The sequence below is a fragment of the Hemitrygon akajei genome, chromosome 29 (assembly GCF_048418815.1).
Source record: "Hemitrygon akajei chromosome 29, sHemAka1.3, whole genome shotgun sequence".
In the NCBI taxonomy this organism is placed as follows: Eukaryota; Metazoa; Chordata; class Chondrichthyes; order Myliobatiformes; family Dasyatidae; genus Hemitrygon; species Hemitrygon akajei.
The window spans coordinates 42,297,824-42,317,753 of NC_133152.1; the positions used below are offsets into that span (position 1 = coordinate 42,297,824).

Consider the following 19,930-nt stretch of genomic DNA (forward strand, 5'->3'; position numbering starts at 1 on the left):
AGCCTTTGTGCCATAAATTTTCAATGATTCTACAAGACCTAGGAAACTAGTCTGAGAGCATGTTCCAAAGGTGCAACAGTGATAGAGGTTTTGAAGGACCAAAAGGATGATCTACAAATTGGGACCCAATGACTAGTAAGCACAAGTTGAGAAATTACGTTTGAACTAACACACAAGATGTTGGGAGGAACTCACGGGGTCAGGCAGCGCCTGCAGAGGGAGATGGACAGTTAACATTTTGGGCTGAAACACTTCATCTAGACCAGGGATTCCCAAACTTTTTTTTATGCCATGGTCCAAAACCGTTAAGCAAGGGGTCCCTGGACCCAAGGTTGCGAACCCCTGGCTAGATTGAAAGATAGAGGGGAGAAAACCAGTATAAAAAGGCAGAAGGAAGGAGTGGAGCATGTTGAAGGCAAATCCAGGTGAGCCTGTGTGGTGTTGGAGGCTAGTCTGGATGGGTTTGTGTGAGGGGGTAGTTGGTGGGAATAGGTAAGTGGGATTAGAATGGGTGGGGAATCACCTATGGACTTACTTTTAAGGACTCTACAACTTCTATTCTCAATAATAAGTAAATAAGCAATAAACGTTATTTCTTTTCTCTTTGTATTTTTGCAGTTTGTTGTCTTTTGCACGCTAGATGTTAGTCAGTCTCTGTTGTGTGTGGTTTTTCATTGATTCTACTGCGCTTCTTTCCATTTACTAAGATCTCCATAAGAAAATGAATCTCAGGGTAGTATATGGTGACATATATGCATTTTGATAATATATTTATTTTGAACTGTAAACTTTGGCCCTATTGGCTTGATTCAATGATCCATGACCCCATGATTATTATTCAGAACCATTTTGTGTGTATTGCTTTGGATTTCCCAGCATCTGCAGATTTTCTCTAGTTTGTTCACTGTGCCTAGTGGAAGGACAGTTACAGAATAGTCGGCCCTGCCAAATCTCAGTGTGTTCGTGCCTCTGCCAAGTCTGACTTCAGTCCCTTGTATTTTGCACAAAGCTGTTCAGCAATCAGCTCTTGCTTCACCAAGGTTAACACAACTGTTTTATGTTTCTTTGTAGAAGTCAGTAATCAGATGTTGGCACCAAGGACAGAGCCAGCATTGTTAGCCACTTCAACTGGCCTTGTGCAGGAGCAGCTGAAGTAGGCCATTCATCCCCTCAAGCCTATCCCAGCATACAACACGACCATGTGTGATTTACCTCATCGCCTCTTCTCTGCCCGACTTTTATCTGGACGATAAAAGAGTTTGAGAGAGCAAGCAGTAGGAAACGTTAGCTACATGATTTCCCAACCCAGTAATCAGATACATTCCCCTCTCTTCCCGATCAAGGCAAGTTAATTTCCTTTCAAAATCAGGAGCAATGCTCCATGGGCATGGATAGCTATTAGTAAATGTTTCAACGGATACTGCTTGTTTTCAGAGACAGATGCTCCAGCCTCCTCATTCCAGATCCAGTCAAATTTCTTTTCCTTTATCAATCTTTTTATTAACTTTCAAATATATAAGCATAACAATGATAGTGATACAAAGAGATGGGGATTACATTAATAACGGTTAACGTATAACCGTTAACTCTGAGTAACATGTGTAATCTAAGCCTCCCAATCTCTTAGTAACTAAACATAAAGATTCAAAGAAAAAATATTTTTTACAAGAGAAAAAAAATCCCCCTAAACTAACAAAATAAAACCCAGAATAAAAACAAAACAAAAGCTGGGCTGCCTTATTTCATCGGTTAAAATCATATTTGTCATTAACTCTGCTCCTCTACAAACAAACAAAAAAGTTATTGAGAAGGATTTGGAAAAGGTCAGCTTACATCATATGAAAATGTTGAATAAATGGTCTCCAAGTTTCTTCAAATTTAACCGAAGAGTCGATAGTGCCACTCCTAATTTTTTCCAAGTTTAAGCATGTTATAGTTTGGGAAAACCCAGATCCAGTCAAATTTCAAAGTAAATTTATTATCAAAGTACGTATGTCACCATAAACAACTCTGAGATTCATTTTCATATCACCAAAATCTTTGACAAACTTCTCTATTGATGCACAATGAAGACTTTTCTAACTGTTTGGATCACAATCTGGTATGGAAACACCAATGTCCGGGAAAGGAAAGGACTACAGAAAGTGGTGGATGTGGCCCAGTCCATCACAGGCAAAGCCCTCCCCACCACTGAGCACATTTACATGGGGCACTGCCACAAAGAAACAGCATCCAACTTTAAAGACACCCCCCCCCCCCCCCCCCCACCATCCAGGGTCATGCTGCTTCTCGCTGCTGCCACCAGGAAGGAGATACAGGAGCATTAGGTCCCATCCCACCAGATTCAGGAACAGTTACTACCCTACAACCAACAAGCTCTTGAATCAATGTGGATACCTTCACTCACCTCAACTCTGAACTGATTCTCCAACCTATGTACTCACTGTCAAAGACTTTTTACAATTCATGTTCTCAGTATTTTCTTTGTGCAATTTCTCTTCTTTTGCACATTGGTTCTTTGTATGACTTTGTTTATGAATAGCTTTTCATAAATTCTATTTCATTTCTTTATTTTCCTGTAAATGCCTTCAGAAAATTAATTTCAATGTAGTATACAGTAAGATATACATACCTTGACAATAAATTTACTTTGAACTCTTGTCTTGAGATCTGCGGTCAGGCAGTGTAGCTCAGTGCTGCTACCAGTGGCCAGAAACAGAAGGTGTACTGTACAGTCAAGCGAGTAAGCACCATCTCTATCTCATGACCGTTGCTCCACACTGTTGCCGAGTGAGATATAAGTAGTTGCTGGGTGAAGCATTAAAAGACAAAGAGCCTCCAGGTTCCTTAACTGCTGAGAGGCTCTGGTTCTGGACTTGCTGGATTTTAGAAGAATTGGGAGGTGGGGTGGGGGAGATCTCATTGAAAGGCCTGGACAGAGTGGATGCGGAGAGGATGTTTCCGATATTGTGAGGGTCTAGGACCAGAACACCCAGCCTTGGAATAGAAGAACGTCCCTTTAGAACATAGATGAGGAGGGATTTCTTTAGCCGGAGGGTGGTGAATCTATGGAATTCATTGCCAGAGATTGCTGTAGAGGCCAAGTCATTGAGTCTATTTAATGCAGAAGTTGATCTGTTCTTGATCAGTGAAGGCATCAAAAGGTTATGGGGAGAAGGCAGGAGAATGAGGTTGAGAGGGAAAATAAGGCAGCCATGATCGAATATCTAAGCAGGCTCGAAGGGTTGAACGGCTAAATTCTGCATCTTGGTTTATGGGTTTTGTGAGAAATTGCATGGTGCACCCACTGCTTGCTGCCCCAGAAAGTCCAGCACAACCAAGACAGAGTTTACTGCTATGGATCTGAGAGATTCTGTAGATTTTCTGTACATTTTGCGCTGGAAATCTAGACCAACACCCACAATATGCTGGAGGGACTCAGCAAGTCATGGAGGTAAATAAATAGTCGACGTCTCAGGCCAAGACCCTTCACCAGGACTGGCTCAGAGGAATGAAGGGCAGATGTGGAGTAGAGGGGAGATTGAGAGCTAAGGAGTTGTTGATCACAGAACTAGGCCAATCAGCTTTCAAAATCCATACTAACCTCCTTGCCCATGTACAATAACCCAATCTGACAGCATTAAGTCAGTATTTTGTTATGCCTTGTGTTTTCAAGTGCCTGTCGAAATGTTTCTTGAAGGTAGCGATTGTACCTGGCTCCCTCACGTTGCTACCATCAGGAAAGAGGAAAATCCACTCTCAATATTTTAGGAACAGCCTCTTCTCTCCAGCTTTAGATATCTGAATCGACCGTGAACACTACCTCACATTTTGCTCTTTTTTTGCACCACTTACGGTATTTTTAAAAAATATTTCTTATTGTAACTTGTAGTGATTGTTTTTTTGCACTGTGGTGCTGTTGCAAAACAACAAATTTCATGACATATGGGATGTCAGTAATAAACTTGATCCTGATTCTGAATTCCAGATGTCAGTCAGGTTCAAATTGTACACGTATACAACCAAATGAAACAACGTTCCTCTGGACCACAGTGCACCCACGAAACAGATATCGTACACAGCACATAAAACAAAATATTACCACAAATTAGTTAATAAAAATAATTCAGAATATTTGCTATCTGTATAAAACAAAATTTTCCCCCTGAAATCACCTCTAAACCCCTTCCTTGCACCTTTGCGCTCTCGTTTTTGATGCCCCTTCCAAAGGGAACATATTCTGGCTGTAAGCCAGTGTTTCTCATAATGGTGTAGGCCCCTATTACTTTGCTCCTCAGCCTTCTTCGCTCCAACAAAAACAAACCCAGTCTATGAAATCTCTCCCCATAACCAATGTTCTCCAATCCAGTCAACATCCTAGTCTATTTCCTTTGCATGCTCTTCAGCGAAACCACATCCTTCCTATAGTGTGGCAACTAGAAATGCACACAATACTCCAAGTGTGGTCTACCCAGTGTTTTGTAAAGTTGCAACACATAAAATATGTTGAAAGGCCTAGACAGAGGGGATGTGAAGAGGATGGTTCCTTTGGTGCAGGAGTCTAGGACCAGAAGGCACAGCCTCAAAATAGAGGGGTGTCTGTTTAGAACAGAGATAAGGAGGAATTTCTTTAGCCAGAAATCTGTGGAATTCATTGCTACAGATGGCTGTGGAGGCCAGGTCATTGGGTGCATTTGTGGTGGAGGTTGATAGGTTTTTGATTAGTTAGGGCTTGAAAAGTTTTGGGGAGAAGGCTGGAGAAAGGGGCTGAGAGGAAAATGGATCAGCCATGATGAAATGACAGATCGGACTCAACAGGCCGAATGGCCTAATTCTGCTCCTATATCTTATGGTCTTATAGATGTTATACGCTGCCCCCTGGCCGATGAAGGCAAGCATGCAGCATCATATACACAAGGTATTCTATAGATGCTCGAAATCCATAGGAGTAAACACAAAATGCTGAAGGCAGCACCTGTGGTGAGCAATAAACTGTCCATATTTCAGGCTGAGATTCTTCAACAAAACTGGAAAGGAAGGGGGAAAAATAAGAAAATAAGGGGAAGGGGAGGAGTACAAGCTGGCAGGTGATATGTGAAGCCTGGTGAGGGGGAGGATAGGTGGAGGGGAAGGGGGGAGATGAAGTAAGAAGCTGGGGGTGATAGGTGGAAGAGGTAGAGGGTTGAAAAAGGAGTTTGATAGGAGAGGAGAGTGGACAATGGGAGAAAGGGAGCGGGGAGGGGTATAGCAGAAGGAGGTGAAGAAAAGAGAAGGGGTAATCCTTTCTCCTTCTATTGCCACTTTCAGGGATCTATGGACGAACTTTAATTTTAAGTTGATTTAAGAAAAGCACAGAATCAGAATCAGGTTTAATACCTTTGGCATATGTCGTGAAATACACTGTTTTGTGGCAGCAGTACATTGCAATACATCATAATTTTAAAATATATAAATTACAAGTATATGTAAAAAAGAGAAAGATCAAATTAAATATGTAGTGCAAAAAGAGAGGGAAAAATAGTGAGGTCATGTTCATGGGTTCAGTGCCCATTCAGAAGTCGGATGGCAGAGAGGTCTTCAAGCTCCTGTACCTCTTCCCTGATGGCAGCAATGAGAAGAAGTCACGTCCTCAGTGATGGGGCGGGGGGGGGGGGGGGGTCCCTAGTGATGGATGCCACCTTTTTGAGGCATCATCTGTTGAAGGTGTCTTGGATGTTGGGAAAGCTAGTGCCTCTGGGGGCAGGGGGAAAACGGGATGAAAGAGGTAATTTTTTTTTACACAAAGAGAGGTGGGAATGTGAAACGCGCTGTTGGGGATGGTGGTAGAGGCAGATACGTTAGGGACGTTTAAGTTACTCAGACAGGCACAGAGATAGATTGATCAAGGTTAGATTGATTTTAGAGTAGGTTAAAAAGTCCGACAGCATCATAGGCTGAAGAGCCTGTATTGTGGTGTACTTCTTCATCTCCCCACCCTGGTTCCACCTCTCACCTCTTCTCCTCACCTGCCCATCATCTCCTCTGGTACCCCTCCTCCTTCCCTTTCTCTCATGATCCACTCTCCTCTCCTATCAGATTCCTCCTTTTTCAGCCCTTTACCTTTCCCACCTATCACCTCCCAGCTTCTTACTTCATTCCCCCTCTCCCCCACCCACCTAGCGTCATCTATCACTCCGTCCCTTTCCCCCACCCTTTTTATTCTGGCATCTTGCCCCTTCCTTTCCAGTCCTGATGAAGGGTTTCGGCCCATAATGTTGACTGTTTATTTATTTCCATACATGCTGCCTGACCTGCTGAGTTCCTCCAGCGTTTTGTGTGCATTGCTCCATGCTCTACTACATTCCATGCACTAACAAGGTCCCTCAGATCATCAATATTTCTCAGCACTCCACCATTTGCTGTATATCCCACCACTCTCTGACCTCCCAAAATACCAGAATATTACTTTTATCAAAGTTAAGTTCCATCTAACAACACTCCACGCAGCTTTCTGTGTCCTGCTCTATACTTGTCAATCTTCTTCACTATCCACAACACCACCAACCTTTGTGTCATCTGTAAACATACAAATACCTCCTCCATTCACATCGGAGTCATTATTTATATATCACAGACAACAAGAGTCCTGCCAGCGATCCCTGCTATACACCACTGCTCACTGACCTCCAACTCCTATCGCCACGATTTGTGGATTTCCTTGATTGTTGTCAGCATTCCCTCAGACTCCTGACTTGTGCTTTCTGAAGTTTGAGCAGAACAAGTAGTAGGAAAAGTTCAAAGTAATTCCACCATGTACAACCCTGAGATTCATTTTCTTGCAGGCATTCCCAGTAGAACAAAGAAACACAATAGAATTACTTACAAACTATACACCAGTAAAGACTGACAAAAAACCAAAGTGCAAAAGAAGACAATCTGTGCAAATACAAAATATAATAAAATATAATAAATGTGCAGAAGTTCGCTGATGACACGGCCATAGTGGGTTGTGTCAGGAATGGACAGGAGGAGGAGTATAGGAAACTGATACAGGACTTTGTGACATGGTGCAACTCAAACTACCTGCGTCTCAATGTCACCAAGACCAAGGAGATGGTGGTGGACTTTAGGAGATCTAGGCCTCATATGGAGCCAGTGATCATTAATGGAGAATGTGTGGAGCAGGTTAAGACCTACAAGTATCTGGGAGTACAGTTGGACGAGAAGCTAGACTGGACTGCCAACACAGATGCCTTGTGCAGGAAGGCACAGAGTCGACTGTACTTCCTTAGAAGGTTGGCGTCATTCAATGTCTGCAGTGAGATGCTGAAGATGTTCTATAGGTCAGTTGTTGAGAGCGCCCTCTTCTTTGTGGTGGCGTGTTGGGGAGGAAGCATTAAGAAGAAGGACGCCTCACGTAATAAGCTGATAAGGAAGGCGGGCTCTGTCGTGGGCAAAGTACTGGAGAGTTTAACATCGGTAGCTGAGCGAAGGGCGCTGAGTAGGCTACGGTCAATTATGGAAAACCCTGAACATCCTCTACATAGCACCATCCAGAGACAGAGAAGCAGTTTCAGCGACAGGTTACTGTCGATGCAATGCTCCTCAGACAGGATGAAGAGGTCAATACTCCCCAATGCCATTAGGCTTTACAATTCAACTGCCAGGACTTAAGAACTTTTTTTTTTTTAAAGCTATTATTAATGCTTTTTGAGTTAGTGATTTAGATGCATATTATATTATTACTGAGTTAAGTATTGTATGTAATGAGTTTTTGCTACAACAAGTGTATGGGACATTGGAAAAAATGTTGAATTTCCCCATGGGGATGAATAAAGTATCTATCTATCTATCTATCTATCTATCTATCTATCATCTAAATAGGACAGAGGGTCTTCTGAACTTGGGCTGAAGACAGCCCATCCAACTGGGGTTCCACCTCTTCTCGACGGGCACGCAAGAGCGTACCCAGCCCCAGAGTACGAGGCCTGCTTGCTCACTTGGATGACATATTCCTTTGTCACGACAGCTAGCAACATCTCCCACCCAGGGAAGGCTCCTCATCGCCCACACTTTTTCCAGGGACGTGCTGGGACCTCCATCCAGAACTGGACAGAGACCAGCTGGCAGTCCAGCAGCCTGAAAATTCACCAGGGTTCAACTCAGGCCACAGCTGTGAGTAGGTATAAATGGTGCAAACCGCACGGAATACAAGAGGAACTCAGCAAGTTCCTCCATCTATGGTGGGGAAAAAACAGTCGACGTTTCAGGCTGTGCTCCTTCATCAGGACTGGTTTGGCCCTCTTTCTTCCCGGTTGCAATTGAAACCACATCTACCACTTCCGCTGGCACCACCCTCTGAGTGAAGAAGTTCTCCCTCAAGTTCCCATTAAATATTTCACCTTTCACCCTTAACTTACGTTCTCTAGTTCTCGTCTCACCCAACCTCAGTGGAAAAAGTCTGCATTTACCCTAGCTATACCCCTAAGAATTTTGTATACCTCTATCAAATCTCCCACCATTCTCTTATGTTCCAGGGAAAAATGTCCGAACCTACTGAACCTTAGTGTGACTGACAGGGTGAGACCCAGCACCCAACATTGGAATGAACCCAAAATGGAGCCAAATTGCAGACCGTGGCCGCTCTAAAGTACATCTCAGTTGACAAATTTTTTCAACTGTTCCTGGCAATAAAATATCCTACTTCCCTCTTAAATCGGGGTTAATCTGATAAACTGTGTAGGAGGCTCATCTGTGCTACTGTAGTATTCTTGTGGCTGTTGTGATCGATCAGAAAGCTCTGAGTGATTGCGAAGTGTTGCAAGCATTTCCAGAACTAGAGCATCTGCGCTTCCCTTTTAAACAATAACACATTTCAAGACTTGCTACCTCTCAGTAAACACTTCCCTTTGCTCAACTGCAAGAATTGTGAAACTGCTCAGCTGATTAACATCAAACTCATTTTTGCATGTGGCTTCGAGCTATTGAAAGCACTCTACATAAAACACACACAGAGACAAGCATACATACACACACAGAAACACACAAAGACACAAACTTACACAAAGTGACACACATTCACACAGAAAAGACACATGGAGACACAAATACTCACAAACACGCACAGACAACCATAAAAAGACGTACACACACACACACACACACACACACACACACACACACACACACACACACACACACACACACACACACACACACACACACACACACACACACACGCACGCTCGCACGCACGCACACACACACACACAAAGACCAAAACAAAGAGATACCTTCAAAGATACACACACATTCATACAAAATGGAAAAAGACACACAAGCACATACACACACGCTCACACAAAGACACACAAAGAGACACAGAGACACACACACTCACAGAAAAGCAGACAGACAGACACAAAGACATATCCACACACAAAGGCACAGACAAGACACACTCACACAAAGACAAACACACACACACACAAAGACATATCCACACACAAAGGCACAGACAAGACACGCACACACACTGACACACGCACACACACTGACACACGCACACACGAAGACATATGCATACACATTCACACAGAAATGCACATGCACAGATGAGACACACACATATTCACACACAAAGATGAATGCACACGCGCGCACACACACACATTCACTCACAAAGCCACATTCACAAACAAGACAAACACACGCAGGAAACTACTTTCCCACAGTGCGCTGTATTTCAAACAAAACACCATTTAAAAAGCATATTGTAAGTGCAACACAAACAGCAGTCAAACTCCCTGGAAATACTCAAAATGTCATGCTCTTCCACTAACATTATCAATTGCCTGCCTTGAAAGCTCCCAGAATTAAAGGAAGCCACTAATCTAATGACCCAACTGCTTTTGCTATTGAACTGTTTCTGTGGAAAGGCTGGCCTGCGTGGTGGGGGAGACAGATGTTTTCTCAGATTAGAGGCACAGGCAGTGGTGGCCAGCAGCTCAGGTCTCCTGTGGCACGAGTCCAGGAGCCACTGAAGAGTCGCAGCCATCTGCGGACCAGACTGCTCTCTTTAACTCCACCCACAACGCGTGCGACAGGAGCACTGGGCACTGCAGGCTGCTCTCTGTCTGCTTGGAAGGAGGCCAGCTACAGATCAATCGATGGCCGTTTCCATGGAGAGAAACCGAGGTTAAAGGGCACAGGGTGCGCGAGGACAATCTGATCTTCCTGTCTCTTCAAAGGAACAATCCAATCGGAGAAAGCTAGATTCAGACAAATAAATTTACCACAGGATAATTTGACATCCACAGCTCCTGCAGCACTTTGTGTGTGTGTCACCTACTTAGCAAGCTGCCTTTCCTATAAAAAACTCCCTTCTGGAAAGTAGTATAGTGCTATTAAAACAAACACTTCATGCCATCTTAAAAATTTCTTTCCCCGAGCAATTGATCTGATCAACCATTCTAGATAGCCCCACCCATCCCCCTCCATCTATTATTCCCGTCACTGTAAGCATCTAAACCACTTCTGATAATGCTGTTTACTTTGCAAATACATAAAGGTATTTATGTATTTATGCATATTTTATTCCATATACGTACTTTAACCTCTATCTTTATTCTTATAATTGTTGAATGTTGCTTTTCATTGCATGTCACACCACAGCAAATTCCTAATACATGTAAATGTACAGGGCAAATAAAGTTGATCCTTGATCGTTAAAAATTAAACACCCTCCGATGTGAGATCGGCCGTCTGAATTTCTCGGGGTCAAAGTGTGCTTCAATTACAAATGTTAATCTTTGTCAGCCTCACCAAGTATTGGTCCTGTATGCCCGAGATGCTTTTAAAATGTTCAGATTTATGTTTCTCACATGTATATCGAAACGTACAGTGAAATGCACCCGTTTGTGTTCACAAGCAACACACCCAAGAATGTTATTTGCAGGTCAATCTCGCTTTATGTGTAAACATAACTCATAAAGAAAATATTTAATTACAGAAATAAGTGAAAAGCCCCTAATTATTAATGTGTTCCATTTAAAGTGGTAGGAGGAGGAAGTAGAAAAGAGAGAGCTGGAAAACTGTGGCTCGGAAACTCACCGTTTTAGAGACATAAGAGACTATAGATACCAGAATCTGAGCTACACACAGTCTGAAGGCTTAATGGAGCTCAGCAGGTCAAGCAGTATCTATGGGAGGAAGAGAACTGTCGACCTCAAAACCCTATATCACGACTCCTGAAAAGGCTTCAAAAGGCACCCATAATTAAGGACCTCCATCACCCAGGACACGTCCTCTTTTCATTGTGCTATCAAGGAGGTGTTACAGGAGCCTGAAGACACACACTCAATCTTTTAGGAACAATTTCTTCCCCTCCACCATTAGATTCTGAACAGACACTACCTCACTGTTTTTAAAATTGTTTGCTCACTGAGTTCCTCCACCAGATTGTTGCCCATCATTCCTTGCAGTAGGAATCCTGTCTGTGCACCGATGGCTATCTTCAACGTATATTCCGACAAAATATATTGGAACTGCAAGTCTTCACTCAAGTTTTTAAAAAAAGCTAAACTAGATAAAACAGGACAATAAGTACACTGCTGTACCTAATTAAGTGTCCACTGAGTATTTGTCTGTGATCTTCTGCTGCAGTAGTCCATCCGCTTTGAGGTTCAATGTGCTGGGCGTTCAGAGATGCTCTTCTGCACATCACTGTTGTAGAATGTGGTTATTTGAGTTACTGTCGCCTTCCTGTCAGCTTGAACCAGTCTGGCCATTCTCCTCTGACCTCTCTCATTAACAAGGTGTTTTCTTCTACAGAACTGCCACTCACTGGACATTTTTTTGACTTTTGCACCATTCTTTGTAAACTCTAAAGCAGGGATCCCCAACCTGGGGCCCACTGACCCCTTGCTTAATGGTACTGGTCCATGGCATAAAAAAGGTCAGGAATCCTCACTCTAAGAGGTTGTTGTGCACGAAAATCCCAGAAGATGAGCAGCTTCTGAGAAACTCAAGCAAACCCCGTCTGACACCAACAACCGTTCCACAGGCAAAGTCACTTAAATCACATTTCTTCCCCATTCTGATGTTTGGTCTAAACAATAAATGAACCTCTTGACCATTTCCGCATGCTTTTATGCATGGAGTTGCTGCCACATGACTGCCTGATTAGATATTTGCATTAACAAGGTGTACAGGTGAAACTAACTTATTGGCCATTGTGTATATTACCATATAGTATCTTGGGATTCATTTTCTTGAGGTAGTTACAGTAGAACAGGAAATACAACAGAACCAGTGGAACACTACGCACAAACTGGCACACTTCTGGGCACGGTGCTCCAGCCCGAGGTGTTCGCAGTCTCTTGGACGGACTGAACTGCAGATTATAGGAAGGCATATTGTAGATGGCAGGTTGCATATTTAAAGTGGAGTCTGACTGGTTTCTTTCTGAGCAAGGGCATCAAAGGTTATGGGGAAGAGACAGGAGAATGGGGTTAAGAGGGAAAATCCTTCAGCCATAATCAAAAGGTTTATTTATTTATATATCGTGATGCCCTGCAGACTAGGCCATTCCAGCCCTCCGAGCTACAATGCCTAGCAACGCCCTGATTTAACCCTAACTAATAATATACAATGACCAATTAACTTACCAATGATACTTGTTTGGACTATGGGAGGAAAGCGGTACACCAGAAGGAAAGTCATGCAGTCACGGGGAGAACGTACACAACCCCTTACAGGCAATGGCGGGAATTGAACCTGGGCCAGCGGTACTGCAAAGTGTTGTGCTGACCACTATGCTACGAGCAGACTCAATGGGCTGAATGGCTTTATTCTGTCCCTTTGACTTATGGGATCATGGGTGTAGTCAAAATGGTTGCCTTATGTCCTAGGTAATAGCACTGAATACAATTCAAAAAGTATTGACTGTAAAACACTTCAGACCACCCAAGTTATGAAAAGTGTCACGTAGGCGGGGACCTTTTCATTGTGCACCTCTGCACCAGCCGCTTCAACCGGGACTTTCCTGTGTCTGAACATTTTAATTCCAACTCCCATTCCCGTTCCAACGTGTCGATCCATGGCCTCCTCTTGTGACAAGATGAAGCCACCCTCGGTGCGCAGGAGCAGCACCTCATACTCCATCTGGGTAGCCTCCAACCTATTATATTGATTTCTTCTTCAAAACTTCCCCATCCACCCTTCTCTACTCCCACTCTGACCTCTCACTTCTTCTCACTTGCCTAACATTTCCCCTGGGTCCCCTCCTCCTTCCCTTTCTCCTATGGTCCATTCTCCTCTCCTATCAGATTCTTTCTTCTCCAGCCCTTGACCTTTCCCACCCACCTGGCTTCACCTATCACCTTCCAACTTACCTCCTTCCCCTCCCCCCCACCATCTAATTTAGGCATCTCTCAGTTCTGAAGAAGGGTCTCAGCCCAAAATGTTGACTGTTTACTCTTTTCTATAGATGCTGCCTGACCTGCTGAGTTCCTCCAGCATTTTGTGTGTGTTGCTTTGGAGTTCTAGCACCTGCAGATTTTCTCGTGTTTGTCACATACACGGGCATTTGTTTTTTAAAAAAAGAAGAAAAACACAGCCTGACTAGGACCAGGCTCGATCTCTGTTTACCCAGCAGTAATAAAAGTGTTTTTGGCCACTACAATTAGACAGAGAGTACGTTTCTTCAGCAGGAAGTAATCAGAACGAGCATGGTTACCTGAACTCACAAAGAAAATTGCCTTGCTTAGTCATTCATGGAGGTGTGTGGGAGGCTGTGGTGTACTACCCATTAAAAACAACCGGCGTACAGGCGTGAATTGTGGTTCAGTCTGCCACAGCTCAGCTTATCTTAACACTTTATAGTAAAAACAATCACCCATCCATTATGAATCACCCTGGCTGATAAACTAAATAGCTACTTACAATTCTCTCTCTGGTTTATTCCTGTATCAAGCGTAAAACCCTTCCCCGGTACCGCAGAGTACTTCTGCAAGGACTGCTGTTGCAAAAAGGCAGCGTCCATCATCAAGGACCTCCACCATCCGGGTTATGCTATCTTCTCGCTTGCCTTTGCGAAGGAGGTACAGGAGCCTTGGGTCCCACACCACCAGGTTCAGGAACAGTTACCCCTCAACCATTAGGCTCCTGAACCAGAGTCGATAACTTCACTTACCCCAGCAGTTAACTGACTCTACAATCTACGGACTCACTTTCAAGGTCTCTACAACTCCTGTACTCAATAATATTTATTTATTATTAGTTTGTTTTTCTTTTTGTATTTGCAAGTTTGTTATCTTTTGCACGTTGGCGTGTTTAGTTTTTCATTGATTCTGGTGTGTTTCTTTGCTTTACTGTGAATGCCTGCAAGAAGATAGATCTCAGGGTGGTATATAGTGACATAAATTTACTCTGAACTGCTAGTAGACTAAATCCATTTGGCTCACTATCAATTAAAACGGGTCGCGTGGATTTGAGCTCTTTACCAGCTTCATGACGATTAGCTTGGACACAGCCCTCAGCTGTCCACCCCACCCCCTCCACTATCCACCGGTCACTCTATTTTCAGTTACAGGATTGGATAAAGCTGCAGAGGGTCGTAAACTTAGCCAGCTCCATCCTGGACACTGGTCTCTCCACCTCAAGGATATCTTCAGAAGTCAATGCCTCAAAAAGACAGCATCCAATGCTGAGAGCATGTCCTCTTCTGATACTTCAGGCCATAACCTATGGACTCACTTTTACGGACTCTGCAACTCACGTTCTCAATATTTATTGCTTATTTATTTATTATTATTATTACTTTTTTCCGTCTGGTAGTTGCACAATTTGTTGTCTTTTCCACGTTTGTTACTTGTCGCGCGTGTCTTTTCATTGATTCTATTGTGTTTCTTTGTATTTACCGTGAATGCCCACAAGAAACCGAATCACAGGGCTGCATACAATGACATAGATGTACCTTGATAATAAATTTTCTTTGAGCTTTGGAAACGTACTGCTCAACCTGCTGAGTTCCTCCAGAAGATTGGTTTCCCCTCTCTAAAGATTCCACCTGACTAGGCCAAGTCTCAGAAGACCAGAAGGCATTGGAGCAGAACTAGAACATTTGGCGTATCAAGCTGCTCCACCATTTCATCAGGGCTGATTTATTATCCTTCTCCACCCCATTAAATCCTGGCCAGTTAAATAACTGACAGGGGTTCCCAACCTGGCATCCACAGACCCCTTGCTTAATGGTATTGGCACATGGCATAAAAAGAATTGGGAACCCCTGTATCTTGACCTTCTCACACTAAACTGTGGGAACTCTTTTTGCACAGATTGGTTGCCATGGTTACTACGTTCACATAACTCTTACTTTTTGGATAGATAGTTTGGTTGGATTCTCTGTGAAAAATAACAGGCCTCGTTGGATTGAGACATCTCAAGGCCAAAAGCGGTGCTAATGAAATATCACATTTCCTTTTACTGGAACACATTATTTCCAGGAAAAACAGAAGATGCTGGAAACACTCGGAAAGTCAGGCAGCTTCCGTGGAAAGAGAGAGTCAAAGTTTTGGTCAAAGCCTCTTCATCAGCACTGGAAGAAAGATAAAATGGAACCTGGTATTTTCAGAATTCAAAATATTTTTGACCAAAAGACATAGGAGCAGAATTAGGCCATTCGGCCCAACAAGTCTGCTCCACCATTCCATCATGACAGTTTTATTATCCCTCTGGACCCCATTCTCCCGCCTTCTCCCTAATATTTTAGACAGATTTTCTGTCCAAAGCACCACTCAAATTTACAACTTTTAGCAGCAGGTCACAGAAACACAAGTCATAGAGTCCTTGAAAGTGAGTCCATGGGTTACGAAATCTGTTCAGTGTTGGGGTGGGTGAAGTTATCCACGGTGGTTCAGGATCCTGATGTTTGAAGGGGTAATAACTGTTCCTGAAGCTGGTGGTAAGGGACCTAAGGCTCCTGCGCCTCCTTCCTGATGCCAACAGTGAGAAGAGAGCGTGGCCTGGTTGATGGAAGGCTCTTGATGATTGATGCTGCTTTCCTGTGACAGGTGTGTTCACAGGTGGGAAAAACTTTACCTGTGATGGACTGGGTTGTACCCACAACGTTCCTTTCAAGGCCATTGGTGTTTCCACACCAGGCCGTGATGCAGCCAGTCAGGATACTCCCCATAGTACATCAGCTCAGATATTTTGGAGGTTAATTTACCACAGGTCACAGTGGTGTGGGACCGGCATCACACACACATTAGCCCTTCAGATTTTCTTCCATGGACAAGTGAGGGGACACTAATAACAAAGCAAGCTCACATTTTCCTGATTTTTCCCTTCACATGGAGGCCAACGTTTATCGCTCACCCCCAAATCCCTTTAGAGAAAGTGCAGAGGCAATTTACTTGGATTAGAGAGCACGTCTCATGAGGAAAGGATGAGTGAGCTGGGGCTTTTCTCTCTGGATAGGAGGACAAGAGGTGATAATAAAGAGGTACAAGATGATGAGAGGCATCAATCGAGTGGACAGACAGAAGCTTTTTCCCCCAGGGCGGAAGTGCCTAACACAAGGGGGCATAACTTTAAGGTGTTGAGAGGAAAGTATGGGCATAGGGAGGGGGATATCAGAGGTAGGTTTTCTACACAGAGGTGCATGGAACTTGCTACCGGGAGTGGTGGGAGAGGCAGACGCATTAGGGTTTATTTGAGAGACTCTTAGATAAGCACATGTTTGAAAGATAAATGGAGGGGTCTGGGGAAGGGAAGGGTTAGATAGATCTTGGAATAGGTTAAAGCATCGGTACAACATTGTGGGCTGCAGGGCCTGTACAGTGCTGTACTGTTCTTTGTCCGCTGATTGATAAAGCAATAATGCTGGGAACGTTTATAAGGTCAGGCAACATCGGTGGAGGGAGCACCAAAATTAATCTCGCAATCAATCAGCATCACTTGGACTGAACTGAAGGAGCTGTTAGGCCATTTGGTAGTGTAGTGGTTAGCACAATGCTTTACAATCCCAGTGACCCAGGTTCAATTCCCCTGCCGCTGCCTGTAAGGAGTTTGTACGTTCTCCCCGTGACCATGTGGATTTTTCCCAAGTGCTCCGGTTCCCACCCCCCCCCGCCCCCGTCCCCCACAGACTGACGATCTACCGGTTGGTAGGCTAATTGGTCATTGTATATTATCCTGCGATTAAATCGGGGGATTGTTGGACAGTGCGGCTTGAAGGGACAGAAGGGTCTGGTCTGCGTTGTATCGCAATAAATAAATTTCAGAGCGCTGTGAACAAAATATCCCAGTGCTGAGGATCTACAATCAATTGGCCAGGTAATGTAGCCACTATACTTCTACTCCTGTTGTTAACATCAACTTTATTAAAATGGATTATTTTTCATAACCAATATTCAGGTTCTCTGGATCATCGGTCTGGTAGCTCCACCACAACACCACTCTATTGGTGGACTGAAAGGTCTGTCCCTCCCATGCTGTAGGGCTGGATGACTCGGTATAGCTACGAAATTGAGTCCTCTTGTAAAAAGTTGGAGCTGCCGCTCACCTCTGGTCCTTAACTTTACACTGCTGCCTCAGTAGTAACACTGGTACCTTCTGGTACTTGGTTCCAAGAAGCCAACAGAGGGAAGTACAATGGGAAAACTGTTAAGTGTCCTTTTTAAAGTAAAATTATATAACCAACCTGCAATTCAATAAACCCGAATGCACCACATTCCGTTGCATTCGAGCGGAAGCTAGAGTATTCTCCATAGATCTTTAACCAAGTTGGTCTCAATTCCCCAGTTCCAACATCTGCAGTCTCTTTTGTCCTCAGTTCCAGGTCATGCCTACATCACCATGACTCTCACTTCCTATGGCATACCATAAGATATAGGAGCAGAATTAGACCATTCAGCCCATCGAATCTGCTCCAAAATTCGATCATGGCTGATTTATTTTCCCCTTTAATCCCATTCTTTTGCCTTCTCCCCATAACCTTTGACGCCCTTACTAATTAAGAATCTATCAACCTCCACTTAAATATACTCAATGACCTGGCCTCCACAACTGTCTGTGGCAATGAATTCCATAGATTCACCACCCTCTGGTTAAAGAAATTCCTCCTCATCTCTGTTCTATAGGGACGTCAATGCACTCTGAGGCTGTGCCCCCAGTCCTAGAAACTCCCACAATAAGAAACATCCTCTGCACGTCCATTCTATCTAGGCCTTTTAATATCTGATAGTGACATCCTTCAGTTTCAAGGCTGTGCCCTCTGGTCCTAGACTCCCCCAGAAATGGAAACATATTCTGCATGTCCACTCTATCTGGGCTTTCCAGCATCTGTAGTATCCTTTGTGTCTGCCCCTGTGATTGGTCCAACCATAATGGTATCATTGGCAAATTTGCCTATTGGTCACAAGGGGGTTTTGTGACATTTGCTGTTATTGGGGCAATTCCACTGGGTGAGAACAGTCATGATCCAGTCACAGATTGGTACAAGCACGTAGGCCAATGAGTTTAATGAGTGTGATCCAGGATCAGCTATGATAGAATGGCGGAGCAGACTCGATGGGCTGAATGTCCTAATTCTGCTCCTATGTCTTATGGTCTAATGACAAACCAATGGGTTTGTGTGTTGATTTTATATTCTCCTCATTCCCAGATTTTAATAAAATTGTCTTGCTGCTGTGTCAGGTTTGAAAACTGCTTTGTCAGACTGAACGATGATAAATCTACTTGAATGCCTCCTGAGCCAGGTTCCCGAAACTGTCAGCTCAGTAACTTCAATCCTACATTATCCCATACAACACACACAGAACGCTGGAGGAACTCAGCAGATCAGGTGGCATCTATGGAAATTAACAAACAGAGGGAACTTAGGGGGAGGTGATAGGCAGGTGAGAAGAAGTAAGAGGCCACAGTGGGGAATGGAAGACAGGAGGGCGAGGGGGTTTCTTTTTGACTGGAAGGAGAAATCGATATTCATTCCATCAGGCTAGTCAGACAGAATTTAAGGTGTTGTTCTTCCACCCTGAGGGTGGCCTCATCATATCACAAGAGGAGTCCATGGACTGACACGTCAGAACAGGAATGGGAATCGGAATTAAAATTATGTTTTCCTGTGGCCTTTTTGCAAAACTTCCTCATAACTGCTCATACTCTGCAAGAAAGTGCAGCAGAGGCCCCTGAAGATTTGACCTGTACAGGACAAGTGGCAAAGAACAACAAGCCTTCACTCTAACCAGCAAAGATGCTGCCGCTGTCTTGTAGGTTCAGATCTTTCTGTAGATTCTGTAACCAGACATCAGACTGAACATATTATTTCTGGTAATGATAATGAAGAACTGCTCAAAGATCGTGAGTTCAGTGAAAGACATCTCATTGATTTTTCAGTACATGGGGTCATCCACAACCAGACATCGTACAGTGCTGCAAGCCGTGGTCCAGGCATCCATGCTGAGTGCCACATTTAAACTTGGAGCACTTGCTGGAAAGGCCTCCCATCACTGGCCAAACAATCACTGAATCTCACGTAATAACCTCTCTAACCTTCCTAAGTGGAAAGTTTAAGAATCAAGCACCAGTGACACGTTGCCATAGAGTAAACCAGTATGATGTGCTTGGCACAGTGCATGAAAATACTGCTATGTCCCATTTGTACAAAAAAAAATTTTTAAGCCCATAAGCCGTAATTGGGTGGAGGGGTCTCTACCAAAGGAGGTGTAAGGCGCTCCTTCCCTCTGCTAGCCTGAAGCTCATCCTCAGGCAAGGTGTAGCTCCTGCTTAGTCCCCTGATCAGGGTCATGTGAAGCCAAGGGAGCAGGTGGTGGATGGTCGTATGAGCAGCCGGTGCATATCACAAGTCCTGCTAATGTGACCACTGACACCAGGCAGACAGTCTCTGAAGAGTACTGATAATGGCTGGGGTCACCCATCTTGTAAA

General features: G+C 43.9%; 1 protein-coding gene across 7 annotated transcripts in view; it reads right to left on the reverse strand.

Annotated features, from left to right (window-relative positions):
• The window catches only part of pik3cd (phosphatidylinositol-4,5-bisphosphate 3-kinase, catalytic subunit delta), a 250,545-nt gene that overhangs the window by 142,708 nt on the left and 87,907 nt on the right, over positions 1 to 19,930 (reverse strand). The window lies entirely within an intron of this gene.